Below are 12,353 nucleotides of genomic sequence, written 5' to 3' on the forward strand. Positions count from 1 at the left end.
CCTTGAAATTGGCTTTGCACGTGTAGCTTTCATTATGGCATATAATTTTTACCGAGTTTTTTTTATTATCTATATCACTTAAACTTAGGTTGCTTATGTATTTACATCTTTTGCGTGTGTGTGTGTGTGTGTGTGTTTCTTGAATCAGAACTTTGGAATAACTGAGGGGAGATTGATTATGAAAACCTACCAAATAAAAAGACCTCTAGCATTTAACAGTTTCTGTAACGACTCAATTTATATGTGTATATTTTATAAGCGATTTATATACGACAAGCACTTCGTTCATGAGTGTAATAGTAATGAAGCATCATAAATATTTTTTAAATAGAAAAAACTATTTATGGATATATGGGGAAGAGTATCTATTGACGCGCGCACCTACATACTGTAAACTAAAAGTTCACGAGGCATTGAAGAGTATTTGTTCGAAAGCAGAATTTACTTCATGTCAAAGAACCTCTTCGATTTTCTGAGTTAGTTTAGGGAAGGGGTGAGGTTCTATATTTAGGATCACCGTATTTAAGAAGGGTGATTGTCACATATCTGGGTCATGATGGAGAAATGTCAAAAGCTTCTTAAAACGTCTCCTTTGTAATTAATTTCAGTCCTTTAGGGCAGGCGGGAGGGTAGGGCATGGAGGGACGGATTTGCTGGAAAGATATTCAAAGTGCCCAAATATTTTTATTTTATTTTATTTTATTTATGTATTTATTTTTTTGCCTCTGATATTTGGATCTGTAGGGGAAACGGACGGGCGAAATCTGGAAGATCAGTGAGTGGTTATTAGGCTTGTTGCTAGAAAGTAAACTGTTTTCCTGATAACTTGCTTCTCCCTTAATTACTCTTTAATCTAACTTTATTGCTTCCATGCTTTTGTCTTTTTAATCACGGGTGTATTCATTCCTGTTCGTTCTAGTTTGATTACCTGAGCCAAATTTGTTGACATCGTTCATTGCAGAATTTCTTTTATATTTGCAGTTATTGAATTTTGTGATCACACACTTATCTGAACTTATCGCTCTGTTTCGGTCGATCTCATTGTTACTCAGCATAGCGTAAGTTTCTCTTTCTTTATAAAAAGAATTTTATATCCTTTACTGTGCAGTTATTTCCTGGATTTGTTGTTGCTTTGTGGTTTATTAGTTTGTCAGTTGGCCTAATCATTTTAAGTTGAAAAAGCGGAGAAATATTCCGTTATTCACTTGAACATTTATGAGTCGTTTCTGTTACTTTACCTTTTGTTCTGTTCTTCATGCTATATGTTTATGTTCTTAATTTTGTTCTATTCTATTCTTTATTTTGTGTCGATTTTTAATATTTCGTATCATACATTTTTCCTTTCCTGTTCTGTTTAGTTTGTCTTTTTATTCTTCCTCTTCCTCCTCTTCTTCCTCCTCCTCCTCCTCCTCCTCCTCCTCTTCCTCTTCCGCCTCCGGTGCTTCGTGCTCCTCATGTTCGTGCTCAGCCTCATGGCCGTAATCATCCTCGGCCTTGGCCTCCTGGTATTCCTGGTACTCGGCTACCAGGTCGTTCAAGTTGGACTCTGCTTCGGTGAACTCCATCTCGTCCATTCCCTCGCCCGTGTACCAATGGAGGAAAGCCTTCCGCCGGAACATAGCGGTGAACTGCGTGGAAATGCGCTGGAAATATACAAGTAGACATTAGTTATACTGAACGTTAGGAAAGCTCGCGACAGATCTGAGGATCTGGTGCAAGCAGCGTTGGCGCACAAATGAAATCTAAGCTGTGTAACCATGGAGTGGCTTTGGTGTTACCGCAGACCACAGAATTATTGATGAAATATCCACGAGTGAAAAGGGAAAAGAAGAAAATACCTGTCAAAAGGAGAGATGGTTCAGTGATAACATCGGAAAAAGAAGAAAGACAACGCCGGGCGGAACATTTTTGAAAGGCCGTGGGTAAGAAAGATATGAGGATAATTTGATTAATATACCAGAAGCTGAGGAAGTCCCGCATATACTTATGAAAGAATTCACATCCTTTTTCTGATAAATCGGTAATAAAGAAACTTAGGAGATGGAAAACAACAAGTTATGATGGAATACTGCAGAGATGAGTTTAGCTGAAACTGAAATGGCACCTTGTATACTGAACAGATTGTTTTTCGGGTTGTGGAATGAAGACACAAAGCTTGATAAATGGGAATCAATAGTTGTGGCTATGGTACCAAAGAAAGGTGACTTGACTGCATGTGATAACTGTTGTTATGAATATAAACAGCATATTTATTCTCGGTAGGCTGGAAAAAGATATCTGTTCAAAGCTTGAGACGAACAAGCTTGTTTTAGAAAGGGTAGGAGTTATTTAGATCAAACATTTGTCTTGAGATTATTGTGCAAGAGTTTATGGTATTTAAAAAGCTTTTAATGGTCCGCAGACCATAATATGGGAGGTCTTGCTTTACTATGGCATTCCTTTGAAAATTGTAAAGCTAATTGAAATCATCCATAAACGAAGTAGATGCAAAGTTAATGTTGCTGGGGTCTCGTCAAGTGTGTTTTAAATAGATGATGAGTGCTACAAGGGAATGTTATGTCACCTCTACTGTTTGCCCTTCTCAAAGATTTTTAATGAAAAAGTGTTAGGAGTAGGAAGTGATTGGACTAACGATTGAAACTTGACAGGCTTAGACTACTGTATGTCCATGATGGTCTTAATCAACAAAACATCCCAAGGTTTGCAAAGCCTACTTAATAGATTGCATCATATATCTAGGGAAATGAGACAAGATTCATCTAAGAAAGCAGAAGTGAAGAGGACAGGGCATGCACGAAAGAACTAATGTTTACGTAATGGGTGTCAGTTTATTCAGGATTAAAAGAACCTAACCTCAACAATGGGAGATTGAAAGCTAAGCAAGAATGGGCTAGATGCAACCATAACACTGTACGAATTCACCGCTTAAAGGTAAAGGCGTGCCACTTAGTGCCACCCCTATTTAAGGAAAAAGGTTGATAACTAAAAACAGTTGAGTTGAAATTTAGTGAAGGACTAAAAAGGGCAAGATGAAAGATTTGGAAATCAGATAGACTGCAATTGCATACGAAAGTAAGATTATACATACCAGTACGGTCTGTATTGTTATACGGTTATGAATTATGGAGTAACATGAAAGTATACCTAAAATATTTTGTCGATTTAAGAATAAAGCTTTAATAAGAATATTATTAGTCGGAAAGATAAAGTTAGAAAGGATGCAAGATGGGAAATTACGGAATTTCCATGTGTATAAGAGATAAGGGTGGAGTGATGGCGATGGCTTGGACATGTCCTTCGCACAACCCCTGGGAGAATGATAAGTGATAGTGTCAGCTGGGTTCCTGTGAGCACCAGAAGAGTTGGAAGACCCAGACCTACTTGAATGAGAAGCATGAAAAGGAGGCTGGATATGAGAGGGGGCCCTTAAGGGATTAAGTAAAGCACAGAAAGACATGAGTGGCGATATTTCAGAAGGGCCCTTTATGCCATGCAGAGTTGGCAGGGGTGATGAAGATGTGGCATATATATATGTGTATATATATATGTATATATGTGTGTATATATATATATGTATGTATGTATGTATTTATATATATACACACACACACACACACACATATATATATATATATATATATTATATTTGTATGTATAATGATAATTATTATTGTTATCATAATTATTGTGTTATCATCATCATCATCATAGAAAAACCGGAAAAAGCCACAGAATAGTTTCCATGTGAGATAGCAGAGAATCACGAAGCAGAAAAGACAAATAAGTTTATATAATACAATGAAAATTAACAAATGAACAAATCAAGCATCAGATACTTAACAATAAAGAAATAATTATTATAGTAGTAAATAGCAATGATTAATGAACAAAGCAAATTTATGTTCGTTAAATTGATCAATTGTTTTTAGCTATCAACCTTTTTCCTTTAAAAATGGTGACAATAAGATGCATGCCTTTACTTTCAAGTAGTGAATTCGTACAATGGTTATGGTTGCATCCAACCCATATTTTCTTAGTTACCAATCCCCATTGTTGAGGTTAGGGTCTTTTAATCCTGAATAAACTGACACCCATTACGTAAACGTTAGTGATTATATAGTGTCTTCCATTTTGACACTTAGTGTGTTCTTCAGCAACTATAAGAGGATTGGCCTTTGGCTACGATTACAATTTGTTCTGAGTCTCTCTCTCTCTCTCTCTCTCTCTCTCTCTCTCTCTCTCTCCACATACAGACACATATATATAATGTGTATATATATTATATATATGTATATATATATACACATACATACATACATATATTTATTTATTCAAGCACATAGTGCAATGATGCTTCACTGATGTTTTGAGCTAAGACTGATGACTCGCTCACCCCATAATGGATTAGTTGCCACGTTATAAAATGCAAAACTGCCTGACACTCCACGCAAAACATTAGGTTCCTCCCTTAGGCTATTTGTTAGTGTTTTCTCTACTGTGCCTGGCACCAGCATTAGATTGTTGCTGAGCCTTTTAGTTACCAAAAGTAAAATCCCATTTGGGCTACCTAGAGCGCCTCACCTTGAACAGATCTTGAATAGCAGTGGAATTCCCAATAAAAGTTCCCGCCATCTTCATTCCTCTGGGTGGAATGTCGCACACGGCCGTCTTACAGTTGTTTGGAATCCACTCGACGAAATAGGCGGAGTTCTTGCTTCGGACGTTCAGCATCTGGTCGTCGACCTCCTTCATGGACATCCTCCCTCTGTAGACGGTGGCCACCGTCAGGTACTTACCGCGGCGAGGGTCGCAAGCGGCCATCATGTTCTTGGCGTCGAAGAGCTGGTAGGTGAGCTCAGCGACGGTGCTGGCCTTGTAGTTCTGCATTCTGCGAGGAAAGGAAACCAACTGGTCAGTTCGTTCACTCTTAGTTTATCATTTTGCGAGAGCGGTTAAGGAGAATTTTTATTATTTTGACTTGGTTATACAGCCTGAACTTGCTTTGATGTTTATTGACCTATCACAAGAGAGGATTTAATGGTAAATATTTAAAATATTTGAAATATCTAGAAACAAAAAACAGAATTTGGTGGAAAACACATTTTACGAGTGACGCCCTCACTGAAATGGCATATTTGTTTTCTAGGGTCATTTACACAAGGCCCAGAAGTGTAATTGATCGTAATCAGTACGGTCGTCATGGAGAAAATATTATGACTAGTATTAATATTTTTAAATGTTTAAATATTCACATAAAACAAGACAAAAAGGGGATTTTCCCGCAAACTTCCTCAGAATGGAATACCTATATGGTAAGTAGCAAGAGAGCGAGAGATGCAAGTTTAGTAAAATACTGATATAAATAATCAGTGAACAAGATTAAACGGGAGTAAATTGTGATGTGATACAAGTGACGGTAAGTAGGGATCCCTTTAATTATTTTTATGAATTTATTCTGAGCACTCAAGCCACTTTCTGACTCAAGGCTGGCGTGAAGGATCGGATTTTAAACATGGTGTGAAAATCGTAGTAGGAAAACGCTGAAGAAGTTGGTCAGCTTTTAGATGGCAAGAGACCAAAGGAAACGGACTGAAAATAAAAGGCAGAAAGCAAGAAGCACACCGTGGACCTTCCTCTAGCCGCCCCTTACTTACCCACGAGACACGAGTGGCGCGAATCCAGGGATGAAAAAGTGAAGACGCGGGAAAGGAACCATGTTGACGGCCAGCTTTCTCAGGTCAGCGTTGAGCTGACCCGGGAACCTGAGACAAGTCGTCAGTCCGGACATGGTGAGGGACACCAGGTGGTTCAGATCGCCGTAGGTCGGGGTGTTGATCTTGAGCGTCCTGAAGCATATGTCGTAGAGGGCTTCGTTGTCGATGCAGTAAGTTTCGTCTGTGTTTTCGACCAGCTGGTGGAATGAGAGGGTGGCGTTGTAGGGCTCCACGACTGTGTCGGATACCTGAGGAAAAGGTAAAGCCAGTTAGAAAGATTTGTAAGCTGTGTGCGCGAATGTTAAATCATCCCAGAATGAATAATTCACTACAAGTATTGAACAAGTTTCTAGAATCAGCAAAAATTTCAAAATTGTTGAAATTCTCAACTGTTATGCCACCAAAGGATTATGTATGTGTATATATATATATATATATATATATATATATATATATATATATATATATATATATATATATATATATATATGTATATAGATACACACTCCAAACAACACAAATTTACTGGGTATACAGCTATTACTTTCACAAAGGAATTCAATTATATGAAAGGTTCAGTAGAGGAGATTCTATATTTCCAAGATTTCAAAGGTTCGTCTGCCTCCATCTTCAAGGAACCATATATATATACATACATACATACAGTATATATATACGTCAAATACAAATATTGTGCAACGTACATTTGTGGCAGTGACTATGGGTAGGCTAAAAATGAAAAACTGTCGATACCATCCCATTTGGTTAACACAGCTACAGCAAACTTAAAGAAAGACCGTGCATCAACACAGAATTGATTTGAATTGTAAGCACAATGTACTCAAGGATTTGATATATTACGAGATAAAAACAGCGTATGCTTTACCTTAACACTGATGTAGACAGAATTAGCGAGCTGTAAGGTAAATAATGTTTCGAGATTTGATTTCTCTCCACTTGATAAAACTTGGATTTCAACTTTATAAGGAAGCATTTGACTAATTATTCATTTAGTGGCCACCTCGACAGTATTTGATAATAGCTGAACATGAAATGATTGATGTGGTTGTAGATAAGGCCGATGAATTAAAGGACAGATTGATGTATTGTGTGTGTGATAGCTAACTAATAAGATAAAGGTCTTTTCCCCGAATGAAATGAGATTATGACTAGATTCTTGTCGAGCAAACATCTTTGCAGCTGTGTTCAATTTCTGGGGTGATACAATTTAATTACGGGTTGAAAATTTGGATCTTTCCTAGATAATGACACCAAGGGTTTTAACCCGTTACGTATCCACCTTTGCGGCGTGTTTAGTACAAGCCCGTTGGGGATTACCGTAAAAACATAAACAAAAGACTGTAGGTATCAGAAAGATAATGACCCCCAAGAAATATCAGCCCCATAGATAACGACCCCCGAACTTTGTTGGGGTCACTATCTAGGGAAGATCTGAAAATTTTGTAGTCGGGCGGGTTTCAGAGAAACACCTTGTTGATGGTTTGGAAGTTTTGAAATGGCTTGTATTATAAATGGGACTGATATATCTAGTTGGAGAGTAATGTGTAGAATGACTTTTGGGTAAGGTGTGTAACTGCTGTGGAATTATGAAATCGTGGTTACATTCTGGATGGTCAGGAATAATCCGAGTTCTTGTAGAAGACTTAGAATATGCCGTAAATCACTCGAAGTGTGTATGACCTTAAAAGTATGAGGTCAGGTCAGGAAGGGTATTGCTAGGCAGATCTTGTAAAGGGTCTAGAATATCTTTGGACATTAAAACTGGATAAGTTTAAGGATACTGAGTTAGTAGGGTCATGGACAAACTTGATTCCTGCCGAGGTCTACAGTATTGCGGAAGGGATTGAGATTTTGTGTGAATCGAAGGGTAACTTGTGGAGGGACTAAACGTCGTTTGTAAGATTTGGAATGCTGAAATTTTGGTCAGGCTTGACCATGTGGGGTCAGGAAGGTCACAGATGAGTGAACTTGCGGAAAGTCTGGAGTCCAGAGAATCATGGCTAGACTGAATTCCATGATTGTCTGATATAGCTGTGGCATGACTGGGATGTGGGGAATGTAAAGGTAGATGATCAGGAGGGACATGTTTGGACTGAATTTCTTGTACTGTAGTATATCTGGGGGATGTGCTGAGTATGAGGTCATAAGGGTCACGAGTTGGTTTAATTTCCTATGAAAGGTCTGCAGTACAGAAATATTGGTTAGTGTTGTTTTTAAAGATGCTGGCTCAGGATAAACTGCACTCATTTTGGAAAATCTTCAGCAATTCAAATGGTGGCCTGATGTAAAGACACAATCTAGGTAAGGTAAGAGGTAACATATGATTAGAAACGATTTCAACCAGAACCGATTGGCATTTCCTTACCTTAGGACTGGGGACGACGGAGAAGGTGTTCATGATTCTGTCTGGGTACTCCTCCCGTATTTTGGAGATGAGTAGGGTGCCCATGCCCGACCCAGTGCCCCCTCCTAGCGAGTGCACGATCTGGAATCCTTGTAGGCTGTCGCAGTTTTCGGCCTCTGACCGGACTACTTCGATGACGGAGTCGACGAGTTCTGCCCCTTCTGTGTAGTGGCCCTTAGCCCAGTTGTTCCCGGCGCCGCTCTGACCTGTGCCGAAAGGTCACCTTTTAAAGTTTGGGCGAAATTGCTGGATGTAAAGGAATTGGTGTAATTGGTGTCATCATTTTCATTATTATTATTGTTGTAGATGATGATGTCCACATTTTTCTTGTTACTGTTTTTTTTTTTGGTAGTAAATTATTATAATTATTATAATTGTATTTGTTGTTACTCTTTTTACTTGTGTTTCGCACAAAAACTTCCTCATTTCTTGTTATGCATCTGACATGAACTGCAGATTCAGGGAACCCGTACATTATTGAAATTTCTAACATAATTTGTTGTAGCTACTATGTGTAGTTCAAATTACGCAAGGTGGTGAGTTCCCGTAGGAGGACATTGAAATCTAGCATAGGATGGGAGGCTGCATATTTTCTTGCTTAAAGCACACGATAGCCTAAACATTTGTTTCATATTAATTTGGATCAGTAACTTATTAGTTATGGAACAAAAGGATTCATATAATGATACCATTCATATACACTTAATGTTTTTTTTTTTTTAAGTTCAAAATTATATTGTAGTGCATCTCATGCCTGATGTACGCTTAAGTGTAAAAGAGGATGCGAAATGGTGGCGCTATTTTTTCTATTAGTCACCCATCTCAAGTGAGCTTCCTAGTTTTCTATTTTCTGTACTGCCATGTCTTACAGAAAATGGAAGTGGAAGGATTGTGAAGGGGGACAAAAAGAAATGAGTTTTCTATTTTCTATACTGCCTTGTCTTACAGAAAATGGACATGGAGCGATTATGAAGGGGGACAAAAAAGAAATACCCCTCATTATGACGTGTATTCCCCTTATTTTTTGCATGTTTGACGTACGTTGTCTCCTTAGATTTAGTGTTATGCGCTGCTGCTTTGAAACGTTCTGTTTTAGATATCCAAAAAAATCATGGTATGGTAAATCATCGAGAAATGTTTATGGTAGGCACTTTCTACAAAGTTCTGATGTTTGGGCATTTCTTATGAAAAATTTGCGATATTTGCCTTTTAGAACACTCTCTCTCTCTCTCTCTCTCTCTCTCACATCTCTCTAATATATCTATATATATATATATATATATATATATATATATATATATATATATATATATTATATATATATATATATATATATATATATATTATATAAATTATATATATATATATAATGTATGTGTATATATATTTTATATATATAACATATGTATGTGTATATATATATATATATATATATAATATATATATATATATGTATGTATGTATGTATAAGTAAACCCCCATTAATTGCGTTCTCATGATTCGCGGACTCATGCATTCGCAGAGTTTCTCTGTGGAACATATCCAGCCATTATTCGCGGAAAATTCTCATTCGCGGTATTTTTCACTGAGAAATATTCACCAATTACTGTATTTTCACATAATTTTCATGAATAAATGCACTTTTTATGATAAACTATTAAAATGCTCAGGTATATGCATTTTACAGGGTTTTTCTGTGTTTAAACTATCAAAATGGGCAGTTCTAAGTGTTTTTAGATGGGTTTTAAGTATTCGCGGATTTTAGCTATGTGTGCGGGTGTGTGGGACGCATCCCCCGCGAATACAGGGGGTTCACTGTATGTGTGTGTGTGTGTGTGTGTATGAAACTCTGGCTTGCCATCTGACTCCTACTATTCTTCTTATAGCGTTATTTTCAATTCGAAAAAGTCTTATAGGTATAGTATAGTTTCATTGTCATGGCATGATTCATGTCATAACAATGAAGATCATCGTATTAGGTTATGTGTAATTTTGCATTCTTATGCAATTTCAGTGAAATAACATTCCCTTGTAGAACCCCACTGATTACTACAAATTTTCTTGGCAAGACCCCAGCAGCATTAACTCCTCAACTACTTCGTTCGAGGATAATTTCAACGGGTTTTACATTTTAATGGGAATACCATAGTGACGCAAGACCTTCCTCTTGCGATCAGTAAAAGCCCTCAGAAGGACATTTTTAAAAAATCCGTACAGTGGTGCACACTATGTCTTTAACACAAACATTTGATCTGCTCAACTCTTGTCTTTTCCAAAACCAGCTTGTTTATCGCTAAGTATTTTATCAGTCGAGAATAAGCATACTGATTATTTTTGTTACACCGACGCAAGTGCTTTTTTTTTTTTTTTTTTTTAACGTTAGTTTAGACCCTGAGTTAATATTCTAGGGCTGGCCGACGCAAGTTACTACTTCAGTTAGGCCAGCTTTCCTTGGTATCTTTGCTATAACTTCTCATTTCCAATCTTCAGGCTTTGTTTCCTCTTTCCGCAGTCTACAAAATAGTCTGTTTTGTATATGAGGTGTCATTTGAGTTTCAGCTAGAATCATCCCAGGTGATTCCCTTGTAACCTGAAGTTTTTCATCTAAGTTTCTTTAATATTGATTTCACCCAGACGACTGTGAGTTCTTTAATAAGCACATTTAGGACCTCATCAGCTTCTTTTATGTCAGTTTAATTATTTCCCTAATATCAAAAAAATGTTCTGCCCTGCGTAGTTTTTATTTTGATGATATTATTGACCCATCGCTTTTTTTGATATTTCATTATTATACTGTGGGCTACCCTAACACCTAATGCCAGTGTCTTCGTTAATATTATCATCCAATTAGTCCAACTATTCTCTCTTTTCTCTTCTTGATCTTCGTTTAGTTTCACGATCTTGAGTACTCAGCAGGTTCTAATTCGAGTTCTGCATCTCCTCCTTGAAACTGATCTACTGTACATGTCCCTTTTATTGTAACTCGGGTCTCATCCGATATGCAAGATTTCTGTCCTGTTGCCTCATATCCAGTACTTCTCTTCAAGCAGATGGAGGTACATCCTTGATACTAAGCCAGTCCTCATTGTTTCTCTGCTCCTCCTTCGATATTGTTTCTACAACTGCAAATCTACCTCTACATTCGGTTGCTAAAGCCCCTTGATTTTCAAGTTAAAGAAGCTCCATTGTGTTAAACCTGCTTACTTTATTAACTTTTTAAATGGGTGCTTTTTAGTTTTCTGTAAAAGAAAACTGTTGAGATGGCTTTGTCTGTCCGTCCGTACTTTTCTGTCCTCTCTTTCTGTCTGCCCTCAGATCTTAAAAACTACAAAGGCTAGAGGGCTGCAAATTGGTATGTTGATCATCCACCCTCCAATCATCAAGCATACCAAATTGCAGCCCTCTAGCCTCAGTAATTTCTATTTTATTTAAGGTTAAAGTTAGTCATGATCATGCATCTGGCACTGCTATAGGCGCCAGCAATACAGGCCACCACCGTGCAGTGGCTGTAAGTTTTATGGACCGCGGCTGAGTTTCATGGGCCGTGACTGAGTTTCATACAGCATTATAGGCTGTATAGAAAACTCGATTGCGCCGAAGAAACTTTGGCGCATTTTTTACTTGATTTCATTTCATCTTCAGTGTGCATTGCCAAGTTGACCACTGCCAAATTTGTAGTCTTCTGTAGCTCCTGACATTCCTTATGGGTCTGTTTGTCTCTCATTTAATATCAGTGAAGTGTATTTGGTTTCTATGACTGCCATCTGTCCAAGTGTGTTTATGAAAATCCATTAGTTGGAAAAGCAACACAAAACTCGTAAAGTACACATTATTCCGTTTTTAAATATATATATATATATATATATATATATATATATATATATATATATATATATATGCATATATACACTTTATATTTATATGTGTATATATACATATATCCTATATATATATATGATATATATATATATATATATATATATATATATGATCTATATATATATATAATGTTGCATGTATCTCAAAGCTTTATATTTATTTATGTGTATATATACATATATATACATTATATACATATATATTATATATATTACATATATATCTATATATAATATATATGTATATATATAAATCTTGTATATATATATATATATATATATATATATATATATATATATATATATATATATATATATATATATATATATATACTC

At 36.7% G+C, this 12,353-nt stretch overlaps 1 protein-coding gene and 1 pseudogene across 4 annotated transcripts in view; one reads left to right on the forward strand and one right to left on the reverse strand.

Annotated features, from left to right (window-relative positions):
- The window catches only part of LOC136836441 (cilia- and flagella-associated protein 418-like), a 192,980-nt gene that overhangs the window by 14,779 nt on the left and 165,848 nt on the right, over positions 1-12,353 (forward strand). The gene's annotated exons all lie outside the window — the stretch shown is intronic.
- The window catches only part of LOC136836671 (tubulin beta chain-like), a 54,696-nt pseudogene continuing 43,022 nt past the window's right edge, over positions 680-12,353 (reverse strand).

The sequence above is a fragment of the Macrobrachium rosenbergii genome, chromosome 56, assembly GCF_040412425.1.
Source record: "Macrobrachium rosenbergii isolate ZJJX-2024 chromosome 56, ASM4041242v1, whole genome shotgun sequence".
Taxonomy (NCBI): domain Eukaryota; kingdom Metazoa; phylum Arthropoda; class Malacostraca; order Decapoda; family Palaemonidae; genus Macrobrachium; species Macrobrachium rosenbergii.